Source organism: Trichomycterus rosablanca, chromosome 19 (assembly GCF_030014385.1).
Source record: "Trichomycterus rosablanca isolate fTriRos1 chromosome 19, fTriRos1.hap1, whole genome shotgun sequence".
In the NCBI taxonomy this organism is placed as follows: domain Eukaryota; kingdom Metazoa; phylum Chordata; class Actinopteri; order Siluriformes; family Trichomycteridae; genus Trichomycterus; species Trichomycterus rosablanca.
In genome coordinates this window covers 22613534-22629202 of record NC_086006.1, presented here as the reverse complement: position 1 = coordinate 22629202, position 15669 = coordinate 22613534, and the positions used below count along the sequence as shown (strand labels likewise).

The following is a 15669-nucleotide window of genomic DNA, read 5'->3' as shown; positions in this document are numbered from 1 at the left end:
CTCTTGATTAATCAACTTTTAATTAATCAATTTTAGGTGAAAAGACTCGTGTCAATAATTTAGCTTAGCTGACTAAGCTAAATTCAGTTATTAATTAATTAAGATAAACATGTAACATTTAGTGCTGAGCAAATGCTAAACAATAACAGTATTAAGTATATTAATGACATCAAATGTATTATTTTTTTAAAACAAAGCAACAAACAGCTAAAAATGCTTGATAAGTAGTGAAAAAGAATGGGGCTCTATGAAATGTTTGGAACTATACAGAGCGCGCACACACACACACACACACACACAGTACAACACGGTACCTGACGTTTAAATAAGCTTTTACTCGATGTGACTGATTTTTAGCGTTACAAAGTTACATGAACCTACTAGTTAGCTGGCTGGATATTACAGAGGAAAAAGTGTCCACGTTATTATACTGATGTATTCGGACACAAATGGACAGTAAGTAAAATTGTTTTATTCAGCTCTGTGTTGTCAACCAGTTTTCCTTCCCCGATATTTTGCCAGAAGAGAAGAGGCTTTATTCAACTATTTAAGTATTTTCAGTGTGTGACATGCATAAAGCTTACTAAACAAACAATTACACTTGAATGTAGGACATATTTTTGGCCCCTTTGTGTTGAGTATGGCCAACATTACATTTGGATTGAACACTGATTACCAGCAATTTATTGCCTGACCACGTTTTTTTTTTTTTTTACTGAATGGTAAAATTCCCACAGACACACTCCAGAATCTTGTTTAAGGCCTTAATAGATGCCCTTGGTTTTGGAATAGGAATTTTAACAAGCTCATGGTTTGGTAAACACATATATTTGGCTATACGGTAATTTTCATGGCAGTATTAATAAGACTTTAAATTTTTTTTTACAGTTGCTAAATTAATAAATAATTGACAGACATCAGTGTACAAAAGATTCCACAAAAGAAGTTTATTGAAGGTTTTCTACAAAATTCTGTTGTAAAAAAATATATATACAACAATTTTCATTTGTTCCTGTAGTGATGTAAAAGTTTTCTGCTATTTTGGGGGAATGAAAGGTTAGGTTGAATTTGTTAGGTTGTTAAGTTTTAAAATTGCTAGTCTAGTTGATAAAGAATTGGTGCATCCATTGTTGGACGTATCCCATGATGTAATTTATTACATCAAGATTCAATTAGACATAAACTCCAGGCATAAAAAAACAGCTATTGCATTAAATGACAAAAACAGTTTGAATGATGACGTAACAAACTAGAGTCCATGTCTTTAGGATCAACGTTGTGAGGAAATCAGATCAATTAAAACATCTCTTGCTACTCTTTCTAGAACATGATTGATCCAATCCATCAGTCTCTGTTTTGGAAGATAAGACACAATAGCATTAGTATGTAGCATCAGAAGTTCACAGTGCTCAAAAACTTTAAACACAATACCGTGTGAATAAAACATCTAAACAAACCATCCAGTATGGTGATGCTTCCAGTGATGCTTGCAGCTTCCTCATGACACAAGTAATCAAGAATAGGCCGTGCTAGTAAGAACAAACCTATCCTGGATTACTTGAACCAGGCAGAAGCCAAACTCCAGGCTTAAAGAGGAGACATTCATATAAAAAACAAACAAACAAAACTAATAGAAATAACAGTCTTGTTGCATTAAAAGCCATACAAATATAAATTGATTATTTCACAAGAAGTGGCATTTGAGTCCATAACTTGAAAAAAAAAAACACGATTTATTTTTCTTCTATGTTAAATTTAGCAAATTAATACTTGAGTATGTTTAACTATCTAACTGTTAAACTATCTTTATTTGACCTGGGTGTCCACTGTTGCACATGACTGTGTATTACTTACTTACTCACTTACTTAGTTTACTTGAGAACACCAGAGTACCCGCTGGAAACCCACGCAGGCAGGGGAAAACATGCTCCTTAGAGCACTGCATATTATAGTACAGCAGTTTATATGATATACCCTTGTAATCTAATTTGCAAAAATATATTATACTACTAGTGTAATATTACAAAAATATTAGCTGCAAGACAAAATGTAATCAGTTGGCGCTGTAATACAGTAACAGTTACATGTTCAGGACGGTAGGGGGCGCACAGTGTCCACGCTTTCATTTGGAAAAGCAGCTCACTGTAACAGACCAAGCGTTCACCATGTGCAGCACCAACCACTGATCACCATTCTTCATATCTCACACACATTGGGACTGTATCTCATGGTCTCACAACATTCTCTTAATAGGGTGTGGTCCAGCTTTGCTTTGATGTAATCCTGGCGTTTTGGTGGGAGGTAAGGGTACCAGAATCAGGAATAAAATGCTCAGTTAGCCATTTTACATATAATATAAGGTTCCTTTATTGACAATTTTAGCCAGAGACACTTTAGCCAGACATTTTACGAGCAATTTAGATTATGTAAGTATGTAAATGAAGTTTTATACCATGTAATTTCTAGTAATGGTTACTTAACCGTACGTTTGATAAATTGCAGTGGTCGGACACTACTAAGTGTTATTAATGAAGATAGTTTACCAGCTAGCAAAGCAAATTGTTTATTGAACACACCTCATTAATCCAGAAATGGGCAGCATTTTAGATTTCATTTATCATCAGGGAAGCAAGTAAAGAATACACTTAATAATCACTTTATTAGGTACACCTATATGGTTTGTACAGCTCCACCTTCCATACAGATAGACATTGTGGGTATACAAACACTGACTAGCCAATCTGTTGCTTTGTACACTTTCTTTCAGGTACCCCCCATAGCACCCCCACTGACCGTATATTATTTGGTAGTTAATTCTTTTAAACATAAATATCTTTAAAATGTACTAGCACACTTCAAACCTTGTTTTATATAACTTACCTGCTGTGTGTTTTTCAGTCTCCACTGACTCCATCTAACCTGTTAAAGCAAGAGCATCATTGAAAACCACATTGTAAACTGTACACAAAAGCGTTTCATGTTTTACCACTGCTGTTTTTATTTGGTCCAGGTCATAGTACAATGGATTTACACACCCCGGACAGGACGCCAATATATTGCAGGGTTTCGGCCATCCCCCTCCTGAGACATCATGCCATCAGATAATCATGTCTGAATGTACATGAACCTACATGTACCGATTTATCACTGTTAAATATTCTTACGTTACTGGCTGTAAAGAGGTCTTAATAACATTCTTGATTATTACTATTGTTATTCTAGTCTAGTTTTTCGGGTGGATGCTGTTTGCTCCACAACAAACCATGGCTTTATATGGACCTTGCTTTGTGCTCAGGGGCACAGTCATTGTAGCACAGGAAATGACTGCCACAAAATTGGAATGAATTTTATATATCTAATTTTGTACATATAAAACTAAAATGCCTGAACTTAAAAATTAAGAGGGATGTCCATGTATGTTTGGCTATTTAGTGTACGTCCATCATGTGGGGGTGTTTACATTGTAGTAAGGCTACGCTGTACACAGGACTATAAATAGATGTGTTTTGTAAACATCTTACATCGTATTTGATAACTGCTTGTTTATTTCACCCTATTTGTATGGCTTTAATAACAAGTGGCTGCTAAGTAATGATCACATTCCTCTTAGAGATGTCAAACAATTTAACCATCGATTTAAAAACGGAAGGAACTGGATTGAATCAACATTATTACTCATTTGATTTGCAGTGTTTACTTGAAGGCAAAAAAAAAGACATGCATTGGATACATTTTGGACCTGTAACAAAACTCCACTGTATGTGAACCCTGTTTGATACCAACACTCGTTCTAAAAAAAACCTAAGATTTAATTTTCTTTAACTTTACAGATTAATATTGATATGTAATAATAATGAATTCCATATTAAATCAGCTTGTATTTAGCAGCTTCTGATCGCTTTGTAATTATTATTATCTAAGGTACCAGTTCCACACATTGAGCCACACATTTGTAAGCAATACCATTCACAATAGTTTATAAACTGTTGTATAATAGCCATGTGGTGGAACTACATTTCTGGAGAACATTTTGGACATATTTAGAGCAGTTATGTTGTGGTTTGTTTGCTTTATTATTTACTTTGCAAACCTTGTTCATGAAAGCAAACTGAATCACAGCTGGAATGTTTTGTGTTCTAGGGCTAAGCAAAGTTTGCCCTGCCTAATACTTTTATATCTTTAGTGTCTAACTGTTTCAGAGGATTCATTTTCGTGAGTAAAAAGGATTTGCTTATAACAATATATAACCTTACAACTTGGCTGGTAACATCCAAACATCACATATATAGCTTCTTTTAAGTATAGGTAGGTGGATTGGCTACTATTACTTACTCACTTGCATGTGGGAGAAAATTAATTTGTGAGTGTGTAATTCATTGTGATGGTTTGTCCCAGAATGAATGCCTTACTAAGCAAGATTTTCATATCATTCATTGTAAAATGTTTTCACGTTTTAAAATATTATTTTTTTAATCATATTGCCCATTCCTGTGAAAGGCTACACAAAGAAAGTGTAATCATACATGATGTGCATATTTAAATTTTGCATTCATATTTATATAAATTTACTTTTCTGATTTTACATTTTACACAAGCAAAAACTTTCATGATTGCTGGACTTCTCATGAAAGCTACACAGAAAAGCAAGGCAGTAATTAGTACAAATTGTGTCATTAGGCAGATGGTGTTTTCTAGTTGCCAGCTGCGACTGGTGACAGGAAATTAATAAATTATGGAATTATGGGAAGATTTGGTGTCCACACAGCCGCTGATTGCCCTCAATCAGATAAAATGTGATAGAAATGTTAAGTATTTAAGCTCTGAATTTAGAACTCATAACAGTGTTACCTTGCTATTTGTCCTGATGTCCTCAGGCACTCTGGGCATCATGGGTAGGTGCGAAATCATTCTATGCATAACGCTTGAACATCCATATTGACGAATTTTTCACCTGACATACAGAAGAGTCAAATTAAACTTTGCAAACATATTTTATCATAGGGTTGAATGTAATTCAAGAGATCGGATACAGATGTAAGGTGGAAAACTTTAGATTGTAGGCTTTGTTTATATGTTTATATGCGTCTTATACATTGATTTACACTGATTCATCCTGAAAGCACCACTGATACAGCTGTTTGTTACTAAAAGTCTTCATTTCATTCTTTTCCCCTATAAACTAATTTATCCATTAATTTACTTAACCAAATGGTTAACCAAATAACTAATGATTAATTAGTTTTTGTCTGATTAACACAGTTAATCAAAAAAATTTTACCATATACAAATGCCTAGGCAAAGCGTCAAATGTAAATTTGTGTTCTCTCTAACAGCTATTAAAAATAAAAGTCAGGGCAGAGTAGCTTAAAAAGCTCTGTGCTTCTCCTACATAAGTTAAATGTAATGCACATACAAAAAAGACACAAATATTTAAATCAAACCATTATTATTGCCACATACCTAGTAACTTTTTTATATATATATATATATATATAATATATTTCTCAGGATCAGTACCTCCACCCTGTTTAGTTGCCTGTTTATTATTTTCATAAGCTTACTACCTAGTACTGTAATTTCTGTGCTTTGCTTCACACATTTGTTAAACAAAACATTATAATCAGTTGCAAAATAAACTAAAAAAATCAACCTAACCCAAATAAGAGCAGCGTTTTGTAACAGGACATCTGTGCTGGTTACATTATGGATGCCTTGGGCATTATGCTGGTTTCTATTTATGGCGTATTTTCTGCTTGCAAATACTTCAAATGATGTATAAATGTCTGACCATGACTAACATTTCTGTGCTTTGCTTCACACATTTGTTAAGCAAAACATTATAATCAGTTGAAAAAGAAACTACTAAAATGAGTACTGTGAATAAACTGTGTTGTATCTAAACGTGTCTGAAGGCCCACCTCAGATCGGCTTTCAGAAAGTGGCACTGCCATTTCTGTGGTTACAACAGTACACGGATATTAACAGAGGATTTTGTTTTGGGTTTTACTGCCCATATGTGGCAACACATCTAAAAATAAATCTTGATCATTTATGATCATATAGGGCAGTGTTGGCTCAGAGTTAAATCCCACCACTAACAAAATGGCACTTTTGTGCCTCTAAACAAGTCCCTCAATTGCTTGAATTGTATTGCATTGTTCACAATTATAATTTGCTTTGGGTAAAAGCATCTTCTAAAAAAATGCTTTTGACTATACAACTGTACCACAAAAATAGTGACTTGCGCTAGATAAATCCACACCATTTTGGAAATATAACTCTCTTTCTTCTATATTTCAGTAAAGCGTCTTTTGGTGCTGCCAGATCGTAAAGGATAAACAATGCGGTGCAAGGGAGTTTGGGAAATGTAGTCTGTAACACATTGTAGCATTATCTACAAAACCATTAACTGTCATGTTATTATTATTTTTTTTTTTAATGCATTTTCTCCCCATTTTCCTCCTGATTTAGCACACTCAATTTTGTCTTCCGCTGCTGAGAGATACCAGATTGCATCTAAGGAGAGCACGTCGCTGTACACCCCTCTTTTTTCACACGTGTACAACCCTACTCTTCTCGCCCCTGCATTCTGCACAGGTGTGTCTTTCGCCAATCAGGGTCCTTATACAGCGTATGAAGACCCACCCACCCACACACACATAGTCCGGCCCCCACCCTGCAGATACAGTGGCCAATTAGTATTAGTAGCAATTATGCCCACCAGATGGCGCCCAGCCGACCAGTGGCAACACTGAGTTTCGAACCGAGGAGTTCAGAAACTTGATGCTGGTGTGCTAGCGGAATATCCCGCTGCGCCACCTGGGCGCCTCAGTCATGTTATTTTTAACTAAATGTTAAAGCAACTAGTCAATGGTTACATGATTATTGTGTTCTGTGCCCGCTCTTTTTCCTTTGTCAGGACTTGAGGACGCCTTGTTTCATCAGAACAATAAAGTCCCCGGGGTTTGGATACTCATTTTCAGCTCTAAAAATCTGTTTTAAATGAGGTTGCTGGCCCTAACTGGTGTATGTTATATAAATGTGGAGGGTGGGAAAGCCCACACATGTAGCTTTACTGCAAAGCGTACAAAACACACAGACATACACCACCACTCCTGCCGTTTCATCACAGGAGAGTCTGGCAGGAACCCGCCTGCATGGTACATATGCCACAGGCCGAGCATAAAAATAAGAGCAGTGTTTTGTAACAGGACATCTGTCATGGTTACATTATGGATGCCTTAGGCATTATCCTGGTTTCTATTTATGGTGTATTTACTGCTTGCAAATGCTTCAAATGATGTATAAATGTCTGACCATGACTAACAGACTACAAAAAGAGTTTTAAGAGTGCCCTGAATATCAAACACTTCCATCACTGCAGGCTTGCTTTGAAATTGGTTTGCACATTACTAATGCAAACCCATAATGCTTTTTTCCCCAATATACATCACTTACAGATAATGTTCAAAATGGCTATCAGGAACCCTGATGTGATCTTATTCCATCACTCGCTGCCTGTTTTTCCTCTGTAAGGCGCTTATAGGGCCATACGGACCATCTTATGTAACATACGAGCGGTGTGTTTGCTCTGTGTAATGGGGTGAGAGGAAAATGGCCTCCTACATCATCACTCTCCATTTATTTCTCACTATACTCATTGATGAAGCAACAGTTAGAGAGAATCATCAGGAAATGAAAGAATAAATATGATACTGTAATTCCTTGGGCTACATGAAGCTTAAAAGAGTTCTACAGATATACACAGATGGACAGATATTGCACAATCGTGAGTGACGTCAGGGAGGGAGGGGGGTTGATTGCCGAGGGATTTTCTGACGTTTTTAGTGAGGATTGAAACTGGATTTGTGTTCTTCTCTAAAAAAAATCAACTTGACCAAGCAGAGAATAATCATTCCAATCAGTAATGGAAGGATTACTCATCCCTAAAGGTTTCAAATAAATGGGCTATTGTTAATACAGTATATGATGTTGCTTTACGGTGCAGATCATATATACAGTTACAGAATACAGAGGTACTCTTGAATACATTGATTGATACGTTTAGTTTTACAACTTTTTGAAGGTTGGGTGTGGAGATGAAATGTGTGTGCTCTAAAGTTTCATTTCAGTTTTAGACTTTAGAACAGGGTGAAACTAGACCCACTGATTTTACTTATACTGACAAGTCTGCTAAAACTGTAGATTCTATAAAAATCTACTAACATTAAATACGCTTTTTAATAACATTTGAATTTTTTAAGCATTGTTTATTATATTTAATACCATTAAATATATTACAGGGAATTCTCTAAAACTGTTATATAAAATATTGCTTTTATCTGGATTCCTGGATAAAAGCATCAGTTATCTATCAGTTTATCAGACACCACTAATGAATAACATCACTGCTTTGTCTTAAAGCTGTTGTTTGCATTTTAGCAACATTTGGAACCACTGAGGTTCAGTTTTATTCCATTCCTCTGTTCCTCAGGAAAATTGTTGTCAGTTTCCTGAGGTTCCAGATGTCCCTCTGATGAACTCAATTTTACATTTTTAAAACTGTTCATGCAAACGCAAATTTTAGATGCACATATTCACACCTCTTTCTTTTATTTTTAATTAATATATTTTTTTTCATTTATTTGCATGTTCCTGCTGTTTTCAGGTCATCCTAACAATTATTTTTAATTGACTGTTTTTAAAATATTTTATAAATACATACATAATTGTTATGCTTAGAAATTTATCATTTGTTCATTTTTAAAAATACAAAATTGTTTTTTATATGAATTCAGTATAAATAAAAAATTTACAGCTTCCTAACACATTTTCAATAACATCCTTATAATATTAGTAATATAAACTAACTTTATTTAAGGTTATTTGCTTATATAAATATTTACAATAATTGTCTCAACTGCTTCATATTTTTAAATTAAAATGAAACTAAGCCATCAAGTAAAAGACAAGCAGTTCCATTTGAAGTGAAAGCTACTGTCTACTTGGTTGCATACCGTAGTAAATAATTCTAACTTTCTGTCTAGGTTTCATGTAAACAAGACTTCTGGGTGCCAGACAGCATTAGGGTCCAGGGGTCTGGGTTCAAACCTTATCTCAAATAACCGTCTGGGAGGAGTTCCACATGTTCTCACCATTTTTTTTTTAAGAATCTGTTTGGCGATAACTTATAAACTAAGTGACTGAATGTCACCCCCTTTTTGCTGAGATTCAAATGCTGGATCTCATCTCAGCAGTAGTGGGCTACCATATTTTTCTTAGAGAAATCATATATAATCATATATAATTTCCCAGTTGTATCTCCCTCCTCCGCTGCAGATTACCACCCTGACCTGAGGAGAGCCGCAGACAATCATGCCGTCACTCTGACACGCACAGTCAGCAACTGAGACGAGGTCAGTATCGTTTACGAAGTCATTGTTCTACTTTCTGTCCTATTTTCATATCATGCAGGTGCCACAAGCAGCCAGCAGAGGTTGCATTTGATGTAGCAGCGAGGAACCCACCCCCCTCAGACACAGCCATTCCATAGCACAGCTGAGATTTGAACTTAGTTGAGGTAAGCTAGCGCCCTAATTAAGTCCAAATTAAATAGGTATTTGTTCAATATTAAGGCACTGCACATCACAATATACATGGTAAATAAGGTTTAAAAACTTTTAATATATATTAATTGATAATACACATACTTTACAGAAAGTCTTTAAATGTAATGATCATAAAACTATGAAAACTGTCATTCTATATAGTATGGGGCTCACTTGTTGGGTAACAAGAAGTGGTTTAATATTTTGATACAATAGTACTGTATGTGATTTAGGACGTGTTTGTCGTGGTACACTCTAATACACTAATAGGTTCACAACATCTGGTAAATTCAGTTAGACTAGTTTGGCTTCCTTCTTGGTTTAGTAGTCTTAGCTGTGCCATCAGTCAAGTTTGGCTGAAAATACACACAATTGGCTGTGTCTGAGGGAGTAAAGCCTGGGTAGGGAATCACCTCCTTGTCCCTGCAGCACCTACTCTTACTGTCTTAACAAGGTGCTTGAGAAGTAAGAGTACAGGGAGCATAGTATGTCCCTCTGTACCAGTTAAAACTTTGCCACTAGCCAGTGTAAAGAAGCGACTTCCAGATTAACACAAACAAGAAAGTGGTGCAGTTAACACAGAGGAATTGAGTATTAAATAAAGTATATCCAAACTGGGACAACATGAAAAAAGCCAAGAAACAAAGTGATTAGAGACCTGGAGGTTGGAACCGAGTAGCAATTTGCTTAAGTGGTTAAAAAGTACGGCTGAAAAAGAAACGTAAACACGTGGTTTTATACAATGGTTAAACAACTGTACTGTGATTCACTGTGTTCTTATCATGTTTCCACCTTATTTGTAAAAGTAAAAACATTCAAATGTTGATCAGGGCAGCTTTTAATTATGAAACACAAAGTTTTTCTTGGCACAGTTACATCATAAACAGAGACAGTCGCCGAGTCTGAGGCGCGGGAGGAAAGGGGTGTGTGAGCTAATGGCTAACAGCTAATGGGAGGGTGTGTGTGTGGGTGCATTCCTCAGCAACACCTTGCATTGCCATGGTTAACTGTGTGCTCACAATGTCCCATGTTTTCCTCACTGCACAGGGACAAAAAAATCCAAGCTAGAGTAAAAGAATAAATTCTTCTTTCTACATTTCAGGCTGCAAACCAACACTTACATTGTTATGCAAAAGTTTACATTCCCTCTGGCCAAATGCCACGTTTTGTTGATTTTCAAAGTACAACTAAACATTTTCTGTACAGTGAAGAAATGTTGAGTTTTTCTACATTTTACCAGGTTGTAAAAAATATAGCACAGTGGTATGTGCAAAGGTTATGCAACATTTAATATTAAGGCACTTTATTTATTTCCCAATATTTAAAAAATTAGCAAATAAATAAAAACATGTATAATCTGCATATAATCCCATATTTTAAAATGTGTTTGTAGAGAATGTGGTAACTAGTTGACAAGTTGACAACATACAAGTTTGTTTTTAAAGACTTTATGGACACTAGTAATAGATTAATATGCAAACATTAAAAAAAAAACCTAGGCAGTCATGTTTTTCATTAAAACATCGTTTACAAGCAAATAATTATGTATAGAGATTTAACTTTAAAATCACATTTTATCTGCAAATAAGAAGTAACTATTTTTTGCTACATGTACACAATAGAAAGAGAAAAAAAACAAAATTAAATGCTTAATCATGCATTTAAATGTGCTATAACGCTTGCACATGACTCATTTCATGTTTAAATAAATGAATTTGTATATATGTTAAAGAAACAGTAGCTGTGCATGTGCTGATTTTAGTGAAGTTTACTCCATGTGAATGATGTGTTCAACTGGAACTTTTTGGACAAGGGGTTTAAAACGTAAGAAGAATTCAGTGTGTCATTACAAAAAAATACATAAATTAAAAAAAGCCACATTTCAAGTTTGAAACTTTTACTTAAAAATCAACAAAACAAAAAAACTTCAGCATTGTAGCACCACCTAAATACAAATGTGTTTATATTTTATTGATAAAGCCTCATTTGCATAAATAAATTAAATGTATTTAAAAAAAATTACATCACAAATTAAAAAATAAACCCTAAATAAAATGTGATCTCGGTTGAAGGTAGCTTAGGAAATAAAGTTTGTTATTAAGTGAGTATATTAGTATTAAATATAATTTTTAGAAAATTTAAACATTAAAATCAGTGCAGCTTCAAATGCATTTCAGTTACTAAAACTAATTTTCCATAATTCCTGATGTCGGTGGTGCTTTATTTGTTAAAAAAGAGTGGGCAGGGTAAGGCTTTATTATAAAGTCACCATGTAACTTCGGTGCAGTGACAAGGCCAAAAGCTTTTGCAAGAATACTAGACAAATATACATTTCTTGAATCATGGCTAGGTTGATTGTTTTAATCAGGTCAAATAAAAAATGCTTTTTAATTAATGTTAAAACGTTAATAAATCCAATTTTGAAATTTTTGAAAATGTTATTAATTACTAAAATGTATAGTTTTTTTTTTAAAAGAAAAATATTTTTGTCATAATTTTACACTGACATTTAAGAATAAAGTAGTTAAGAAAAAAAATTAATGTAACGAAGAAGATTTATAGAAAAAGCAGATCTCGGTACATTACGGGTAAGTTAAGTATAAAGAGGAAGTACCACCTGATACCCACAATACTGTGTTAGAAGTAGTTAAGAAGTCATGATCATGATTTTAATGAAACCTAGTTGGAGGATAAAACTGAGATCCAGCCGATATGACATGGACTTTTTTTTTTGCTTTAGTTGCTCATAATAAGAATAAGACACTGTAAACACTTTGTGTATTTGTGATCTTGGTGAGATGTTTGTGTGATGGCCTTAACTAAAAAAACACAGATTTCTTCCACACGTACTTGTGTATATAATTTGTCTCGTGTGGATTAGAAACGCTTTTAAAGCTTTAGTTTTAATAGCTGCATTGTTTACATGTGTTTTAATCACTGAATTGCTTGTTTATACAGCAGGGCACCTTCAATCTCTTGTCCTTTACTGAAATACAACGTTTATTATTTCGATCTTTACGAAAATGTGAGAATTTGACGAGTAAATAATGCAGAAATCATTGCAAAACGTTCACGTGTTCTTTTAAATCGAACAGCATGTTGTGTTCATGTTTAGTGTTTTCTCTAGCAGAGGTATGTAGAAGTGGAAAATGAGTAAACAACTTGCAGTGCTGCATGACAGCTCTAAACCAGTTACAGTGTATATATACACACACACACACACACACACACACACACACACTCTACCAGAGCTGTCACAGCGCGCGCGCTCTCGCGCACACAGACGCACACACACAAAATACACATAAAGCAACGTATATTAAACATGAGCAAACGGAAATAGCAATATGGTCTATTATACACACTGCTCCAGTATGTTTGACAGCTGTTAAACATGTTGTGCATGGTGCATACCTGTTTTCGACGACAGACGAACCTTCTCTGTTGGTGCACTTGCCGCGCAACTTTGCATCTTTAAAAATGAGAGCAAATTTTGCATAGGAGATCGAAATATAACCGACATCAGTGATATTACAAAGAAAACCCATTTTGTTTAAATCTATATTGAAATATAAAATTCCCGCCTCGTGCATATGGGAGGGGCAGGATAATTTGCGCTATAATTTTAAAAGCTGCGCATTCTTGCAGCTCCGCGCGTCTGTTTGCATTTAATCGCCTGCATATAATAAGTGACGCTGTTTATGCTGTTAGTGCGCAGCGCGCGTGCACTCTCGCGATGTCGTTCCAACAACATGGAGAATCCGAGCGCGAGAAGGAAAACAAGCGAGGACGTGGGGCAAGGCGCACGGTTTCAAGCTCCCCCTTACTACAGATAAACAACCCAACCGCCTGCCCCCTGTCAAAGCCCTAAACCCACAACAAACGCGCCCGTATCGCCCAGTTTACTCTCCTGTTAAGATCAGTACTGTACAAGCAGCGAATAAACGAAACCCCGATTAAATTCAGCCATTGTTTTGCTTTCACAAGGTTCTGTTGGGGCGCCTTGAAACGGCAATTAGAGTCTGATTGGCTGAGCGGGCAGTGGGAGTTGCTCTAGTCTGTCTTCTCCGCGCGCTCAACAACTGAAAACAATTCAGCGAGATCCACTGCACATCAACAAATAAAGCATCTGTAGCCTTATTACATCTATAATATCACATGACTTTATGTAATATCATATTATATGATGGAATATAATGTCATAATATAAAATAAAACAATTACCAGCAATAATCAGTATCTGAAAGATATGAAATTGATAAAATAATTGTTTATGTTGCTGTGCTGGAGGAGTAGGTTGATGGTGCAGGTGTTGCTGGTGTTGGTTAGTGTTGTTGAAGGTGTGGGTGGTGTTGGTTGGTGTTGTTGAAGCTGTTGCTGGGGTTGGTTAGTGTTGTTGAAGGTGCAGGTGGTGTTGGTTGGTGTTGAAGCTGTTGCTGGTGTTGGTTGGTGTTGTTGAAGGTGCTGTTGGTGTTGTAGGTGCTGGTGGTGTTGGTTGGTGTTGTTGAAGGTGCAGGTGGTGTTGTAGGTGCTGATGGTGTTGGTTGGTGGTGTTGGTTGGTGTTGTTGAAGGTGCAGGTGGTGTTGGTGTTGAAGCTGTTGCTGGTGTTGGTGTTGGTTGTTGTTGAAGCTGTTGCTGGTGTTGGTTGGTGTTGTTGAAGGTGCAGGTGGTGTTGGTTGGTGTTGAAGGTGTGGGTGGTGTTGGTTGGTGGTGTTGAAGCTGTTGCTGGGGTTGGTTGGTGTTGTTGAAGGTGCAGGTGGTGTTGGTTGGTGTTGAAGCTGTTGCTGGTGTTGGTTGGCATTGTTGAAGGTGCAGGTGGTGTTGGTGTTGTAGATGCTGATGGTGTTGGTTGGTGTTGTAGCAGTGGCGATTTCTCTAAGACTGCAAGGGAAGCTCAGCTTCCCCTAAAATGTCCAAAATTAAATGGTCAAATATGTACAGTTGTGTTAACATTTCATTGACTACAAATGCGTTAGAACACGTATATCTCGAAGACAAGTTCGTTCAGAATCAGCTAATTATCACAAATCGACTCGATTTTCTTAACTTAACTCATACATTCCCGTAGCGTCAATGCATTTGCCCGCAGAAGCTGAGCGTCTCTTCACTTCTATGGGACTGCGTTGAGGTTTTTTTATTAATGCTCCGAAACTCGCCAGCCATTGGATAAATGCCTCGATTTTGTCCCGCCCCCGGACGCTGAGCGTCTCTGGGGGTGAATGGGGCTGTGGGCGGGTCTGGACGCTGAGCTTCTGCAAGATGATTGGAGGATCAGTGGAAAGGCTGAATCCCGTTTTGATTGACGGCTCGTTTGAGCGCTACACCGTCACTTCTCAAACTCAAAAGAAGCTTTATTGGCATGACAAATAGGGACATTCGTATTGCCAAAGCAATACACTTCATTAGTCACTTAATCACTAGGAGCTTCAGTCCCATCGCGGATTTTGCGAGTGAAGTCGAAAGACAAACTGCAACCCATTTCAGGCCATTTTCTTGTAAAAGGAACAGAGGGCAGAATTTATGTGTAAATAAATTGACAAATTTTATGATGTAAGCCGACAATGAGCTTCCCCTCTTTGAAAGACCAGCAGCCGCCACTGTGTTGTAGGTGCAGGTGGTGTTGGTTGGTGTTGTAGGTGTTGTAGGTGCTGGTGGTGTTGGTTGGTGTTGGTTAATGTTTTACATGCTGATATTGCAATATAAAAAACAGATTCTGCCATTCACTTAAATATTAAAAATATTATATAATTTACCTTGTATTGTTTTACTTTGACATTCTGATTGTTGTTGGTGTTGAGAATATAAAGGCCCTAACCCTAATTCATGGCATTTACTATATATGGTTGTGATGATGTTGCTGGGCTGTCTTTAAAAGTGTATTGGTGCAAATGGCTGTGGCACACCTCTGAGGGCATGTACCATGTTTATTTCCTGGGAGGTGAAAGCTTACTGTAATATGACAGTCAAGCCATTCTTCATGTGTTACCACAGCATGGCCTGTCCAATTAGAAAGTGCTATACTGGCCTGTCTGCAGTCCAGACCTGTGACTCATTAAAAAC

The 15669-nt window shown here is 36.4% G+C and overlaps 1 long non-coding RNA gene across 1 annotated transcript; it reads right to left on the bottom strand.

The window, feature by feature from the left end:
- Positions 1–923: 923 nt before the first annotated feature.
- On the bottom strand, positions 924–13554 carry LOC134333664 (uncharacterized). The gene is made up of 4 exons (XR_010015399.1): positions 13023–13554; positions 4849–4951; positions 2881–2919; positions 924–1351 (listed from the first exon to the last, which is right to left on the bottom strand). It is a non-coding gene; the product is annotated as an uncharacterized LOC134333664 (long non-coding RNA).
- Between the last annotated feature and the right edge of the window lie 2115 nt (positions 13555–15669).